We start from the raw sequence: 11588 nt of genomic DNA, 5'->3' as shown, positions 1-11588 counted from the left end.
AATGCAGAAAGAGAAGCTGAAATGTAATTGCTGACAAATATGCTATGTGTATTGAGAAACATAAAATTTGCAGCTGCCTCCCAAACTTCCCCATTGTGCAAACCTACAATGAACCACAGAAAGGGCATGAGGTAAATGTAGGGTATAAGCTGCAAACCATTTGGATGAAATATCTGGAGGACAATTTAATATGAAATATCAGCTGGTATGAGAGACCAGCTGCCTATCAAGAATGATGACTCAAGCTGAAAACTTTAGCTCCTGCCTTACAATGAAAGTGTATAGAAATATAAGTGTACAAAATATGTGGCATTCTAATATTTAATGGGGATGCTCCGAGGTTAAGCTGAGTTCAGATGAGAACGCAAAAGTTTATTTGCTTGAAACTAGTTAACAATTTTCATGTTCTCCATTATTTTTTTTCTGAGATACCACTCACCAAATGTACCAGGCCAATTTTTTAAAAATCAATCAATTAATTAAAGGGCTTTCTTGACTGTCTTCTGAGTGCAAAGCACTGTGCCAAGTGCTTAGGAGCACCCAAGCAAGGTATGTTCCCTGCCCTCAAATTTCTGACAGTACATTAGGTGATTCTATGTTCTTTCCCAAACAAAAGTACAGAAGAACATTAGAGGAAATGATTATTTAGCTGTCCAACTTCTAGCTTTATGACTGATTAAGGGAATCATGGCTTCTGCCAATACCAGTAGGGAAAAGGAAACAAAGTTTCCAACCCTGGAAAATTTATGAGAATCTGATTGAATCCTTTCTGATCTCAACTAAAAGAAATATAGCAGATTCTGTCAAGGGCCATCCCTTCACATGAGGATGGGAATATATCCCCCTTCACTTGAAACTAGGACCTGATTTTCTTGTTGTTATGACTGAATCACTCGGTTCCTCAAAATGTCCATTAGCCCCCTACCATCTTAGATTCAGTTCCATCCCTGATCATGGACTTTTAGATCCTCTCCTAGGCCAACATCTTCCTCCCTTTAATACAACCATTCACCCTGGTTTTCTGCAATAAAATGAGGCAATGAAAGAGAGAGTACGGGCTAGTGCAAAAAGTACAAGGCTAGGAATCAGGAGACCCAGGTTCTATCCCAGCTTGACCAATTGTCTGGTATGTGCCCTTGGCACACAATCATTTGATTATTGTGTCTCAGTTTCCTCATCTGTATAATGGGAATTAAATAGGTGTTCTCCGTCCCACTGAGTCCTGTGTGGAACAGACAGTAAGAGAGCAGCTCATAAACACAGGTCTAAGTGGTGGAGCCAAAAACAAAGGTCAACCAGAAATAATAATTTGTTATTGGGGGTGAATATTAGCAAGCTGCTAACTTTTAGTGTACCCATATACATGGAGGTGGATATGTAAGTGGGTAGAGAAGCAGCATGGTCTAGTGGCAAGAACGCAGGCCTGGGAGTCAGAGCCCCCCGGTCCTAATCCTGGCTATGCCACCTACCTGCTGTGTGACCTTAGGCAAGTCACTTAACTTCTCTATGCCTCAGCTCCCTCATCCTCAAAATGGGGGTTCAATGCCTGAACCCCTTCCTACTTAGACTGTGAGCCCCATGTGTGACCTGATTATTTTGTATCTACTGCAGTGTCTGCCACATAGTAAGTGCTTAACAAATACCACTATCACTATTATTATTACTACATGCTTCCCCTTCCTACCTAGAATATCACTTTATTGGCCCACACTATATGCAAAAGGAAGAGCAAAACTCAACTGCTTTAATTTTTATGGGGGATCTCAAGTTATTTCACACACTATTTCACTTCCCCTCACAAAATTCATAATGTGAATTATGAACCATTACTAATCCCATTTCAGATAAGGAAGCAGAGACCTCAAAGACTAAATGAGCTACAAGATCTGGGACCAAAATCCAGGTGTTCGGACTTGGGATCATCGCACAAAATAGTGTCCACAAACTAGAGAACAGGAGGTGGGCAGGGAACATGTCTACCAACTCTGTTGTATTGTGCTTCTATTAGTGCTGTGCACACAGTATGTGCCCAATAAATACTACTGGCTGATTGATTCCACCAACACCAAAAGCTGATATACCTTCGGGCTTCTTATTAAGCCACATAAACTTTCAGGGAGTAGCCTGCTGGCATCAATTTATTTATTTCAAGCTTTCATGTCCTAGTCCCAAATAATAATTTATCATTTTCTGCACAAAATAATGCTCTAATTTTTAATAATGTTCTCGAATGAGATTCCTACAACTATGTCATTTAAAAAAATCCATATTTTATCTGATAATAATAATAATAATAATGCCATTTGTTAAGTGCTTACTACGTGCCAAGCACTGTCCTAATCGCTGGGGTAGATACAAGGTAATCAGGTTTTCCCACATGAGACTCACAGTCTTAATCTCCATTTTACAGATGAGATAACTGAAGCACAGAGATGTTAAGTGACTTGCTCAAAGTCACACAGCTGACAAGTGGCAGAGCCGGGATTAGAACCCACTGATATTAAATTTTGTTGCAGTCAGCTTTTGTTTTTGATTCATCATTTGTTTGTGTAAGTTCAAATTGTCAAACCCCCTTCTAGACTGTTCTCCCCCTTCTAGACTGTGAGCCCGTTGTTGGGTAGGGACCGTCTCTATGTGTTGCCAACTTGTACTTCCCAAGCGCTTAGTACAGTGCTCTGCACACAGTAAGCACTCAATAAATATGATTGAATGAATGAATGAATGAATGAATGACCTCTGACTCCCAAGCCCGTGCTCTTTCTATTAAACCAGGCTGACAATAGCAAGGGACCCTTCCTCCAGCCTTACATAATAGAGCTTCAAGCCCCTGATTCCTTCTTACCAGTTTTTTTCTTAAATGTATCATTATTGTACTTCTTAAGCTTATACTATGTGCTAAGAACTGTTCTAAGCACCGAGGTAGACACAAGGTTATCAGTTTGGACACAGTCCATCCCATATGGGGCTCACAGTCTAAGTAGGAGGGAGTAGGATTTAATCCCCATTTTACAGGTGAGGAATATGAAGCATGGATTGTTAAGTGCTTACTATGTGTCAAGCACTGTACTAAGCATTAGGGTCGATACAAGATAATTAGGTCGGACACAGTCCCTGTCCCAATGGGGCTCATGTCCTATGTAAGATGGTTCTCGTTTTTCCTGTCTTATCTCCTCCCAGGGCAAAGAATATAATGGTATACTACCAAAGAACAGGTGACTCTTTAATAAAATGATTTCCTGGGAATTCCCCCGGAAATGAAAATTACCAAGTTAGGTGGCCTACATTACTGTCTTGCTGGAGAGTTACTATACTGTATTTGAGGTAATTACAACATTTGAATGAGATTGGGATCTCATGGTTATAAAAAACAGGTCTCTGGAAAGCTTCCACCCAGAGGGTTCTAAGTGAAAATGAAATCATTTATGTCTTTGAAGATTATTGCAGAAAAAGAAAGCATAAAAGAGCTTTATAAATTCAGTGATTATAATTTATCCCTCTAGGTAAATCAGACTTCAGTGTTCTTCAGGATTCCATTTCTCTCATTTATGAATTCTGAACCTCAAAAGAGTATGTTTAGTAAATTAGGCATTTCAAATAGAAAAGCAGTAGCACAATAAAGGCTGATTTGTATTTGCCCTGTATAAGTGCTTGTCCGTCATAAATCTGCTTTTTCAGTTACACCCACGTTCTCACTGTCTGTGGAATTATCTTGTAATTCAAGATTGCCCTCTCTCTCTCTCTCTCTCTCTCTCTCTCTCTCTCTCTCTGTCTCTCTCTCTCTCTCTGTCTCTCTCTGTCTCTCTCTCACACACCCAGCTATAACTCTTCTATATCATGAGTCTAAATTTCTGTGTATTTGCTTGCATTAAATAAAATTAAATAACATTACGTACAGGTTAGAAATTTATCTATAGATCTGTAGATACAGACTACTGCCACCCAAATCATATGAATATTCTGTTTAGTGAGGGAAGCAGGTGGTCTAGGGAAAGAGTATAGGCCTGAGAGTCAGAGGACAAGTGTTCAAAACCTGGCTCTACCTTTTTTTTTAATGGTATTTGTGAAGTGCTATGAGTCAAGCACTGCTCTAAATGCTGGGGTAAATAGATACAAGATAATCAGCTTGGACACAGTCCCTATCTCACATAAAGCTCACAGTCTAAATTGGAGGAGGAGGAGGAGGAAGATTTAATCCTCACTTTACAGATGAGGTAATGGAGGCACAGAGAAGTTAAGTGACTTACCCAAGGTCACACAGCAGACAAGTGGCAGAGTAAGGATTAGAACCCAGGTCCTTTGATTCCTAGATCTGTGCTCTTTCACTTATGCAACACTGCTCCTGAGTGAGAAGCACACTTGCCTTCGGTGTGCTCTTACACAAGTCACTTAACTTCTCTGTGCCTTAGTATCTCATCCTTAAAATGGGAATTAAACACCTGTTCTCTCTCCTACTTAGACTGTGAGCCCCATGTTGTGTCTGACCTCATTATCTAATGCTTTGCACAAAATGGGAAAAACAAATACCACAGTTTAACACCTGAATGTACTCAGTAGGAGGTTTAAATTATGGTATGAACTTTTGTGGGGTGAGTTTATAGGATGAAGCTTTGTGGAGGAGAGGGTGGTTGCATGCAGATTTATTACTCTATTTGTTTTATTAATGATCAATCAATCAATCAATCGTATTTATTGAGTGCTTACTGTGTGCAGAGCACTGTACTAAGCGCTTGGGAAGTACAAGTTGGCAACATATAGAGACGGTTCCTACCCAACAGTGGGCTCACAGTCTAGAAGGGGGAGACAGACAACAAAACAAAACATGTGGACAGGTGTCAAATAATGATGTGTATATAGCTATAATTCTATTTATTCTGATGGTATTGACAACTGTCTACTTAATAATAATAATAATAATAATGATGGCATTTATTAAGTGCTTACTATATGCAAAGCACTGTTCTAAGCACTGGAGAAGTTACAAGGTGATCAGGTTGTCCCACGGGGGGCTCACAGTCTTAATCCCCATTTTACAGATGAGGTAACTGAGGAACAGAGAAGTTAAGTGACTTGCCCAAAGTCACACAGCTGACAATTGGCATAGCCAGGATTTGAACACTTGACCTCTGACTCCAAAGCCCGTGCTCTTTCCACTGAGCCACGCTGCTTCTCTACCTTTTGCTTTCTGTCTTTCCCTTCCAGACTGTGAGCCCATTGTTGGGTAGGGACTGTCTCTATATGTTGCCGATTTGTACTTCCCAAATGCTTAGTACAGTGTTCTGCACACAATAAGTGCTCAATAAATACAATTGAATGAATGAATGAAATGCAGAGCTACAGATACCCATACCTGCTACCTTTCTAAAGGACCACTGACCAGATTCCAAGGCAACTTTGTCTCCTTGCCCAGGCCAGGGGCATGGCTAGAAGTAGAAAGGGAGGAATGGGACAGTGTTGACAGGAAGGAAGACAGGAGATTGGTATGTTCCTGGGAGGATTACTGGGCTGAGGTCTGTTGACTGCACCTCCAGGGTAGTGAGTTTAAATTTACCCCCACTCTGCCCTAGCTTCATACAGTTACCGGTATCTGTCCAGGCCAGTTCTGGCTCTGGTTGGTTTCAGGGCAACTAGGATACTTCCCCCCACTCAGAGTCACACCTGGAGAGTTTCCAATACTCTACCAGTCTCGGCTATGGGAGGGAGAGTCAAGCAGAGGTCTACCCATTCCATTCCTAGCTTGGGCAGTGACTAGTGAGTGGAAGGCAATCTGCTACAAGTCAAAACTTACCTGTGCTGGGCAGCAGCAGCATGGGAGAGAATCGAGGGTGGAGACTCAAGCTTACTGCATGGAAGGAGGCAATGGTAAACCACTTCCACAATTTTTACCAAGAAAACTCTATGGATACATTACCAGAACGATTTCAGATGGAGAGCAGGATGTTCTGGGAGAGATGTGTCTGTGGCATTGCTAAGGGTTGGAAACAACTTGATGGCATTAGACAAGACAGGGATACTTCCCCGGTCCCTGAGGAGGGACTGAGGGGACCAAGGGTGGGAGGGAAGAGTCAATGTTATGTGGACTGAAAAGCAGAAGGAGGCCAAAAAGCAAGAATCTGTCTGGGTGGAGCTTCCAAGCTGAGCTCATACTCCAGAATGGTAAATTGAGTTCCATTTCCCACCACCAGGCCTCAACAGCCCTGTCCTCCCACAGACCAGCTCTGGGACGGTGACGGGGAGCTCTGGGAGTCAAAACTCATTCATTCATTCATTTGTATTTATTAAGCACTTACTGTGCACGAAAGCAAATCATGGCATAGTTGATAGAGCACAGGCCTGGGAGTCAGAAAGTCATGGGTTCTAATACTAGTTCTGCCACTTGCCTGCTGTGTGAACTTAGGCAAGTCACTTCACTTCTCTGGGCCTCAGTTACCTCATCTGTAAAATGGGGATTGGAACTGTGAGCCCCGTGTGGGACAGGGACTCTGTCCAACCTGATTTGACACTGTGGACCACCCCCTTCTCCTCAACACGCTATCTGACCTTGGCTTCACAGACTCCGTCCTCTCCTGGTTCTCCTCTTATCTCTCCGGTCGTTCTTTCTCAGTCTCTTTTGCATGCTCCTCCTCCCCCTCCCATCCTCTTACTGTGGGGGTTCCCCAAGGTTCAGTGCTTGGTCCCCTTCTGTTCTCAATCTACACTCACTCCCTTGGTGACCTCATTCGCTCCCACGGCTTCAACTATCATCTCTACGCTGATGACACCCAGATCTACATCTCTGCCCCTGCTCTCTCCCCCTCCCTCCAGGCTCGCATCTCCTCCTGCCTTCAGGACATCTCCATCTGGATGTCCGCCCGCCACCTAAAGCTCAACATGTCGAAGACTGAACTCCTTGTCTTCCCTCCCAAACCTTGTCCTCTCCCTGACTTTCCCATCTCTGTTGACGGCACTACCATACTTCCCGTCTCACAAGCCCGCAACCTTGGTGTCATCCTCGACTCCGCTCTCTCATTCACCCCTCACATCCAAGCCGTCACCAAAACCTGCCGGTCTCAGCTCCGCAACATTGCCAAGATCCGCCCTTTCCTCTCCATCCAAACCGCTACCCTGCTCATTCAAGCTCTCATCCTATCCCGTCTGGACTACTGCACTAGCCTTCTCTCTGATCTCCCATCCTCGTGTCTCTCTCCACTTCAATCCATACTTCATGCTGCTGCCCAGATTATCTTTGTCCAGAAACGCTCTGGGCATGTTACTCCCCTCCTCAAAAACCTCCAATGGCTACCGATCAATCTGCGCATCAGGCAGAAACTCCTCACCCTGGGCTTCAAGGCTCTCCATCACCTCGCCCCCTCCTACCTCACCTCCCTTCTCTCCTTCTACTGCCCAGCCCGCACCCTCCGCTCCTCCACCGCTAATCTCCTCACTGTACCTTGTTCTCGCCTGTCCCGCCGTCGACCCCCGGCCCACGTCATCCCCCGGGCCTGGAATGCCCTCCCTCTGCCCATCCGCCAAGCTAGCTCTCTTCCTCCCTTCAAGGCCCTGCTGAGAGCTCACCTCCTCCAGGAGGCCTTCCCAGACTGAGCCCCTTCTTTCCTCTCCCCCTCGTCCCCCTCTCCATCCCCCCGTCTTACCTCCTTCCCTTCCCCACAGCACCTGTATATATGTATATATGGTTGTACATATTTATTACTCTATTTATTTATTTATTTATTTTACTTGTACATTTCTATCCTATTTATTTTATTTTGTTGGTATGTTTGGTTCTGTTCTCTGTCTCCCCCTTTTAGACTGTGAGCCCACTGTTGGGTAGGGACTGTCTCTATGTGTTGCCAATTTGTACTTCCCAAGCGCTTAGTACAGTGCCCTGCACATAGTAAGCGCTCAATAAATACGATTGATTGATTGATTGATTGATTGATTTGCTTATATCCCCCCCGGTGCTTAGTACATTGCCTGGCACACAGTAAGAGTTTAACAAATACCACAGTCATTAATTATTATTGCTGTGTGCAGAGCACTGTACTAAGTGCTTGGGAGAGTACAATACAACAATAAACAGACATATTCCCTGCCCAGAATGAGCTTACATTCTAGAGGGGGAGACAGATGTTACATAAGTGCTTTGGGGCTGGGAGGGGGGATGAATAAAGGGATTAAGTCAGAGTGATGCAGAAGACAATGAGAAAAAAGGAAAGGAGGGCTTAGTCAGGAAATGCCTCTTGAAGAAGATGTGCCTCCAATAAGGCTTTGAAGAAGGGGAGAGTAGTTGTTCATAGAATTTGAGGAAGGAGGGCTTTCTAGGTCGGAGGCAGGATGTGGGCTAGAAGGCAGCAGTGAGATAGAAGAGATTGAGGCGTAGTGAGAAGATTAGCACCAGAGGAGTGAAGTGTGTAGGCTGGGTTGTAAGTAGGAAAGTAGTGAGGTGAGGTAGGAGGGGGCAAAGTGGTGGACTGCTTTAAAACCATTGGTGAGGAGTTTTGGTTTGATGTGGAGGTGGATGGGTAACCACTGGGGTTTCTCTAGGGTGGGAGCCAGGGCTGAGTTGATTAATGAAAAATGAATTTTATTCCTGGCTTTTATGTAGGAAGAGGCTTAAGGAGGCTGCTGAGAACCAGAGTTGATAAGGGCCACACTTGGCAAGGTATCTTGTTTACACATTGAACAGACTCTTAACAGCATTACAACTTGAATCCATCAAGGCACATTCCTAGTTCCCTGTTTCTCCAAGAACCAAGCTGTCATCTAGAGGAAAAAAGCTATTGTGGGCAGGGTCCCCAAACCTCTGGGGGAGAGGGAGGAGAAATATCAGGAGCTTGGTGGTCTTTGGAGGAGGGGACTAAGCTTGCTGTGGGAAGGGAGTGTATCTGTTTACTGTTGTACGCTACCAAGCCCCTAGTACCATCCTCTACCCAGAGTAAATGCTTAATAATATGATGGAATTAATAAATTAATGGATGGAGGGAGTAAGAAGAACCTAAAACAAAACAAAGCACCTATTGTCTGGCAAATGAGTGGAGATGGGAGTAGATGAATGGAATCCGAGCTCCACCCTGAGAGAAAGTCACTGGCCTGTCCAGAACCTTCCAGCAGTTCCTTCCACTGCCACTTCCTCCTCTGTCATCAACGGACCCAGTGACCCAGGTGATCCAGTCCAAATGAAGCAGGCTGCAAGGGAGGAAGAACTGTTGGGTGGCCCCTGAACTCTGCTGTGGTTTGTGCCACTGCCAACAGTTGTGGAGAAGAAAGGGACTGACCAGTGACGTCTGCCACCCATCACTGCCCATCTTGTCCCTACTGCTACTGGTCACCCACACTGCCCAGCTCAGGCCTGGCCTCCATGCTTAGCAGTCAAAAAGTTAGTCAATCACACTTATTGAGCATTTACTGTGAGCAGAGCATGTGCTAAGCTCTTGGGAGAGTACAGTATAGCAAACATACACATTCTCTGACCACAGCGAGCTTATAGTTTGGAGAGGGAGAGAGATATTAATGTAAATGAATAAATTGCAAATATGTATACAAGTGCTGGGGGCTGGGGAAAAGTGAATGAAGGGAGGAAGTCAGAGTGATGCAGAAGGGAGTGGGAGAAGAGGAAAGGAGGGCTTAGGGAGGAAAGGCCTCTTGGAGGAGATGTACCTTCAGTAAGGTTTTGGAGTGGGGAAGAATCATTGTCAGATTTGAGAAGGGAAGGCGTGCCAGGCCAGAGGCAGGATGTGGGTGAGAGGTTGGCAGCGAGAGACAGGAAGCAGCAGCACGAGTGACATTAAGCAAAGGATATGGCACAGGGGTTGGAAGAGACCAGAGGGCAAGTGTGGGGAGAATGAAGAGAAAGCCATGAGAATGGACGTGAGGGCTACATTACTAGAGACTTATGTCTAAGGGTCGTAGCCAGTGTCATGAACCAGAAACAGGGTATAGATTCAGAGAGGTCGCTAGTACTGGTCATTTTAGCTTGGACAGTTACAAGCCCAGGATCTCCTGTACATGGTGTCTCTGGTCTCTCTCTCACCCTTCCCACACTCAGATACCCTATGAATTGCCCCCCTTTTAGTTCAATTCTAAGCAAAAGCTGTTTCTTAACTGACCAATTTTCTAAAGTCTTCACATAGTCCTCTTAGTTTCCATATCTCCGCTGGCACGAAATATATTTTTTTTTAATTAAGTGCTTTTTGTATGAATTATTTTAAGTTTTCTATTAAGGCAAAGGTTTCATTTTCAAGCTCACTATTCTCTTGGAAAGAACAAGACTTTGAAAAAACAAGCATTAAGGGCATGAAATGCCTCTTCCAATAGATGATTTGGTGATAAATGGATTACTCTATTTTGATGACTCACAATGACATGAAGGGAAAGACACCTCCATGAAATACGAAGCTAAAAGATAAATGGGGAAGTTATGGGCTACATGAACTTGTACATTTAATCATTTTCAAATAAGCATATTGTAATAGCAAATTATTCACAAAAAAACCCAAATCTGGAGCAGGTTAGAAAATGCCACGGAGCATCACAATGTGCACTGAAGTTATCAACTTCAGATAGTTCTCAACTTGCAACTGTCCAAATTAAAACAAACAGCACTTGTGACATCTCTGAATTTGTACCCTGACTCAGGTTTATGGCATTGTAATGGGGCTCTAACAATTCCTATATTCTAGGCTCTTCATCAACTGGGAGTACTGAAAGAAGCAAACAACTTTGTTTCTTTTAAATAAAGGCATGCTAAATAAATAATGAAATACAATTTAAAGCCATTAGAGTGCCAAGAAAAGGCAATGATTAAAATGTAAAAAATTACATTTCTCTTTAGCAACCTACTGCACATCTAAGCAGATGGCACCTAATGGAACATTGTAAAAGAGTCTAAGAATTGTATTATGCTTTTTTCATTCATTCATTCAATCATATTTGTTGAGCACTTACTGTGTGTAAAGCACGGTACTACTACTACTACTACTAATAATTTTGGTATTTGTTAAGCACTTACTATGTGCAAAGCACTGTTCTAAGTGCTGGGGAGGATACAAGGTGATCAGGTTGTCCCAGGTGGGACTCACAATCTTAACCCCCATTTTACAGATGAGGTAACTGAGGCACAGAGAAGTTAAGTGACTTGCCCAAAGCCACACAGCTGACAAATTGTCGGAGCTGGGATTTGAACCCATGATCTCTAACTCCCAAGCCCATGCCCTTTCCACTGAGCCACGCTGGACTTGGGAGAGTACAATACAACCATAAACAGACACATTCCCTGCTCACAACAAGTTTATCAATAGTATTTGAGTATCTCCTTATTATTCTTATTGTCATTATTATCATTATTACTATGGGTTTTTTTTTAGGCATTTACCAATCATGAAGCACAGGGGTAGATACAAGATAGTCAGGTTGGACGCAGTCCCTGTCTCACATGGGGCTGCAATTTAAATCAGAGGGAGGGGGATTTAATCCTCATTTTACAGATAAGGTATCTGAGGCCTAGAGAATAATAATGATGGAGAAGTTAAGTGATTTCCCCAAGGTCACACAGCAGACAAGTGGCAGAGTTAGGATTAGAACCTACCACCTTCTGACTCCCAGGCCCGTGCTCT

General features: G+C 43.6%; 1 non-coding gene across 1 annotated transcript; it reads left to right on the top strand.

Annotated features, from left to right (window-relative positions):
- The first annotated feature begins 5637 nt into the window (after nt 1–5637).
- LOC119924867 lies at nt 5638–5775 on the top strand. Its single transcript, XR_005449549.1, has one exon. It is a non-coding gene; the product is annotated as a small nucleolar RNA SNORA7 (small nucleolar RNA).
- The last annotated feature ends 5813 nt before the right edge of the window (nt 5776–11588 follow it).

Source organism: Tachyglossus aculeatus, chromosome 2 (assembly GCF_015852505.1).
Source record: "Tachyglossus aculeatus isolate mTacAcu1 chromosome 2, mTacAcu1.pri, whole genome shotgun sequence".
Taxonomy (NCBI): domain Eukaryota; kingdom Metazoa; phylum Chordata; class Mammalia; order Monotremata; family Tachyglossidae; genus Tachyglossus; species Tachyglossus aculeatus.
The sequence above is the reverse complement of the archived record's forward strand: the minus strand, read 5'-3'. Positions and strand labels throughout refer to the sequence as shown.